The sequence below is a fragment of the Sander vitreus genome, chromosome 4 (assembly GCF_031162955.1).
Source record: "Sander vitreus isolate 19-12246 chromosome 4, sanVit1, whole genome shotgun sequence".
In the NCBI taxonomy this organism is placed as follows: Eukaryota; Metazoa; Chordata; class Actinopteri; order Perciformes; family Percidae; genus Sander; species Sander vitreus.
The window spans coordinates 6,645,704-6,651,743 of NC_135858.1; positions in this window are offsets into that span (position 1 = coordinate 6,645,704).

The following is a 6,040-nucleotide window of genomic DNA, read 5'->3' on the forward strand; positions in this document are numbered from 1 at the left end:
TTGACCTCCTCCTCTTCCCTTTTGTCCCATTTTCACTCTCTCATTCTGCCATTCACTTTGTCTCATCCACTTTTTCTATCACACAACACTCATTCAGTATTTTTTTCTGCCCTGCCATCCTCTAGCTGGGCAGCACTGGTGTGTGTGTGTGTGTGTGTGTGTGTGTGTGTGTGTGTGTGTGTGTGTGTGTGTGTGTGTGTGTGTGTGTGTGTGTGTGTGTGTGTTTGCCTGTGTACATGGCTGCCTAGTCTGTGCATATGTGTGTGTTTGTGTGGCTGCTAGCTGATGGAGTCTGTGACATATTGAGGTAATAAAAAGCTCCTCTGCAGGGACGGCTGTGGCCCACTAATTAAACACCTCCTCCTATGCGACCTTATTGCAGGCGCCAGTAGCCATAGAATCCAACAACATCTTTTGGGCCATGCGTCAAACTGCATCTCCCATCTCTGAATCATAGGAAAGAGGGATAAGGGGGGAGGAACTGAAGCGATGCAAGGTCATTACCTTAGAAAATGTTATTGTACACAAAATTATCTCCTCACTCGGAGTCAAGGTAGGCCTGTAATGCAAGACGCAGACTTGTTTTGACAGCTCTATAAAAAAATATTTAGTCTGGCAATTTTTGGACCAATGTGCTCATGATTTGTCCACAGTGTCAAAAAAAGGGTACAGGTGAGGTCCATTTATGTTCTGCTGATGATGTACCTTCAAAGGGTCATAGTTGATCCATAACGTACTAATATGTATGTATGTTTTTGTAGGTTGATAAGGTCCATATCAATCAATTAATCCATCAATCAATTTTATTGTCACATGAAATCGTGCAAGGTACAATTCCTGTGAAATGTAATTCCATCAGCTCCTTTAACATGCATGATTCATCATGAAGCAGAATGTGGCCGTCAGATCCGCACACATAAAAAGAGTCCCCCGGTTGAATGGCACTGGCACTCCAGGGCCCAGCCAACTCTCGGCGAAAGGACACCACAGCTCACAACATCCCGCTGGAAACCGAAGCAGGCACAGAGGCCATCCAGCTCATCATCCGACTCCTGCACACTGGCTAGCAGGAATGCCACCTTTTCCTGTTTACTATGATGTTTACATTTGAAAACTTGAGCCAACTGGCTATAACTGTCAATACAACGGCTGCGCGCAGGTTGTATTGACGACCAAATGGAGTGTCGCCTCTTCTTTGCCTGTAGCAAAAGATGTTATTGTTGTGCTAACGTTAGTTGTTTTCCAAAGTTACTAGCTTATCAGCATTTTCAGCCACAATTCTGTGGAAAATTACATTTTATTTTATGCTACAATTTACTTGAACAACCAAAACAAGTTAAATTAAACAAGTGACATTAAATGTTATTAATTAAATGTATATGACCTTTCAAATCAAGACTACATTAAATATATCGCATTAAATATATCTAACACTACATTCAACTACATGTGCGTGCGTGTGTGTGTGTGTGTGTGTGTGTGTGTGTGTGTGTGTGTGTGTGTGTGTGTGTGTGGGTCAGGCCTGCTGAATGAAGGTGTCCTCTGATTTGGTCTGTCGAGAGGCGAGGGTCAGCGCGACAGACGACTCAGCACCTGTCACCAGCAGAGTCCCACTCATCAGTCACCACCTCCATATGCTGCCCATTAAAATCAGACATGTGGGCACTTGGCTGGCAAAGTCCACACACCTAGTGACCCTTTCCACATCTGTTGACAAAGCCTTAAACACATGCAGCACGGAGAAGGGGGAAAGGACAGTCAACAGGGGAAAGACAGAAGAATATTTTTTTTAAATGGTCCGTATACTCAAATTACACAGTTATAAAGGTGCCTTTTATAAGGGTACTGTCATTTTGTTTGTGTGCCACTGAGGGTGCGTTGCAGAACAATTTTGTTGGACAGCTGCTGTCTAATGACAATAAAAGGTATTCTATTCTAAAGCTGCTGTTAATTATATTTCTTATTGATAACGAATCCAAACTGGTCACAAAAATATATACTTTTATTTTTTTAGTATTTCCGCAGCTGGGCATCGTAGTTTTTAGCAAACATTACTCAAACAGCAGTACATTTTCTGGGGACTATTTTCAACTGTGGATTAATATGCGCTAGTATTTCTTTCAGCAGAATGGTGTATGAGGGATCAAGTCAACTGTTTTTTATAGTTTTTTGAAAACAATGGAGGTCTATGGCATGGAGGCTGTATATCATTCATACACAGACAATACATAAAAAAAATTAAAAAGACACACCAGACTTATTTTTTTAATATCCTTATCTGAGATTTCTGCTACCACCCAAATACAATGTATGTAAATAGAATATTGATTGTGGTGCTCACAGCTTTGAAATATATTTTAGAAATGTGAAAGCAAGTGGTGTGTTTTTACAGACACTGTGTTCAACTCCACATAATCCACAGACCTCACTGTGAACAGCGGGGATATATATACAACACACTTTTCCCACCACACAAGTGACATTTTTTTATGATGTTTTTATGCAACTTCCTTGGCTTCGCCCCTTTTTTGGGACTATTTTCCGTCTCAGTACACTTATTATTATTACTATTTATGTTGGTGCATATAGTATTTAATACCATTCATTTTAGTTTTTCATGTTTCATTCGTAAATAGTAGATGCTCTTAATGTATGTTGTATTCTGGTTTGATTCTAAGTGTTTTTTTAAATTACTTGTCTATGTATCTGTTCTTGTACTTCTGCTGCTGTGACACTTGAATTTCTCTGGGTGTGATCGATAAAGCTGACCTTATCTTACTTTCTACAAAAGCTATAGTCTCTATAACACCTGGTGATGGCATGTTCTTTGGACAATCCATTGTAATAGTGACATTGTGTCATAAGTGAAGCCTGAGAAAGAGAAAGAGAGACATGGAATGGGGGAGTATGAGTTCAAAGATGAAGAGACATTTGCTCTCTATACCAATGACATGGGTGCAAATTTGTGTGTGTGTGTGTGTGTGTGTGTGTGTGTGTGTGTGTGTGTGTGTGTGTGTGTGTGTGTATACATGTGTATTTTTGGTGCAAATCAATGTGCATGTGCGATTGCAAGCTTAATATGCCTGTTTGTGTATGTATGAAAATGCAAGAGTGTGTGCGAGCGCACTTGAGTGACGGGTGCAATAGAAATGCAGAGGGCAATCTCTTCAAAAGGATGGTATTCAAAGAGCAGGGAGTTTCAAAAGGAGACAGCACTGAGGGCAGTCAGGTTTGAACTGTGTTTGTGCAAGCAGTCTGCCTTTAAAAAAGGGGAAAAATGAATTCCTGAAATGCAATCACTGAGTTTTCTTGGAGGAGGAGAGAATATTAGGAGGAATAAATAGAAAGCGGTGCAGCAAGAGAGACAGAGAGAAAGTGAGTTTACTTACCAACCAGAGAGCAGAGAGAGGAATAAGAGAGAGGAGGGAGTTGTAGACTGGAAGGCAAGAGGAAGAAAGTCAGGGGGAGAAAGAAATAGAGAAAGAGGAGGACACATAGAGGGAGAACATTGGCCTGGGGCGCTGCTACTCCTTTTTCCTCTTTCTTTAGGAGACTCAGAGAGGAGGAAAGAAAAAGAGAGTAGACGAGAAAGAACAAAAACCCACTTTCCATCCGTACCTATGGGAGCGCTGAATCTGACTGTGCCCCATATAGCTGCAACGATCTGACCTCTGCGCTGCTGGAGTGATGGCTAGTAAATTAGCATGTCAGTGGCCCAGTGCCCCGTCACGCCAGCTCCCTCACACACATAATAAACACACTCCATCACCTGTTCGGCCCAACTATACCGCCCAAAGAGAGCATATTAATTATAGATGTACGTTAAATTACTTTCATTACCTCCCCTGCTCAGTGGACGGGATAGAGACAGGGATGATGGATGAAAAAGGGTTTGCTTTACCTCCCCAAGTAGTAAACGCCCCCTCTTTTACTTTCTCTAACTCTTTTCCCGCCCTTTTAGTCTTTATTTTGCACCAATTCCTCCATATTTTGTGTTTTTTCACTGTTTGTCTCTCTGTCTTGTGACTGTCTTTTCTTACTGTGACACAGACTAGATAGTTGGAGAAAGGCAGGTTGCAGATTGAGTAAGGCTACAACTGAACATAAGAATCAATAGCAGAGATAGTATAGCATGCCATAAAAAATGCCACAAAAGGTTGTAGTATAGTATGTCATATAAAGTAATAAAAACTCACATTATCACAAAAAGTCATAGTATAGTATGCCATAAAAAGTCATAAAACGTCATTGTATAGTTTGTCATAAAAAATATCATAAAAGTCATAGTAGAGTATGCCATAAAAAGTCATAAGAAGTCATAGTATAGTATGTCATAAAAATGTTTTAAAAAGTCATAGTATAGTATGTCATTAAAAATGTTGTAAAATGTCATAATTTAGTATGCCATACAAAGTCATAAAAAGTCATAGTATAGTAAGCCATAAAAAATGTGAAAAAGTCATAGTATAGTATGTCATAAAAAGTCACAAGAAGTCATAGTATAGTATGTCATAGAAATGTCATAAAAAGTCCTAATATAGTATGCCATACAAAGTCATAAGGTGACTCCTTACTATAGTATGTCATAAAAATGTCATTGTCATAATATAGTATGCCATAAAAAGTTAAACGAAGTCCCATCTCGTTATTTCTGCTAGCGGGGTTTAGCACCGTTCAGGACGGTTGTGATTTGTTTAAAGATTTTTTTTTCCCCTATCCCAGAATAGATAGGTGGTGTAGACAGACCATACTCCAGTGCTGACACATCGATCAAGGGCACGGTGTAACCGTACACAGTTCAGATGTATTAGTACAGTAGGCAATCAGTGGGCTGATTGTGAATGAATGAATGTGTTAAAGTGACTGAATCAACTAGCTCCCTGAATATAAACATATTTAGATCATTCAAAGTTTTCTTTAGGCAAAGTTTTAGTCTGACTTGTAAATTAAACTTGGAAAACTTGTAGAAAACAAATATCATCTTCTTTATAGGAACATGTAGTGACATTTCAGATGGCTGCTGATGAAACATACTATTTAAGCCCTTTTTGATGAACTTTTGCTCAGATGTTATTACTAACTAGTCATTGCCAGACCCTTGCCCACAATGCTGCACAGGAGTGTCTGGCTAGACATGTACATGTTCTAATTAAGATTTGGGAAACCTGGAAATAGCACATCTCTAGTGTTATCTAGCAATATCCCTCAGTGTATTCCCTGAGCAAATAAAGCATCACATCTGTACTTCAAACCTAAAGGCCACTGTAGGATGCTCAGTTTGTGTGCATATGTGTGTGTGTGTGTGTGTGTGTGTGTGTGTGTGTGTGTGTGTGTGTGTGTGTGTGTGTGTGTGTGTGTGTGTGTGGGCGTGTGGGTGTGTGGGTGTGAGTGCGTATGTGTGTGTGCACTTGTCCTTGCTTCACTGTGTTCTGTTAGTTTGATCTCACTCCGGCGAGGGAAGCATTACATTGGTAGCCTGTGCTTGCTCAATGCCAAGCCTATCTAATCTCTGCTGCTCTTAAACATCCCATTCAATTTCTTCTGTTGATTGATGCCAGTGCTCTTTGAGCCCTCTGGGAACACATTTTCCTTACAGTTTGTCTCCAATACGCTTGTGTAAGACCACTCCAGATTCATCAGGTCAGCCAAACTATTGTAAACAACTGAGATCTGATTCGCACAGATCCAAAGGTCAGGAGAAGGGCTGATAATCAACATCCAGACACCAGTCTCTTGTCCACACTGGCTCCATTTATCTAGGCAGATGCTGATGAACACAAAATGTTTGGCGCATACTGGTGGGATGTTTTCATGAAGAGTGATCCCCAATTACAATCACGTACTCCCAAGTTTACTACTAGTTTAACAAGAACTGCAAGTTGGTACATGGCAGTGTTGCAGTCAAGACCAACTAAACCAAGACCAAGTCATTACCAAGACCAGAGTGTATCGAGACCGAGACAAGACCAAGACTTTGAGGGGTTGAGACCAAGACCAAGACAGGGCGAGACCAAGTCAAGACCAAGACCAGACCAAACAA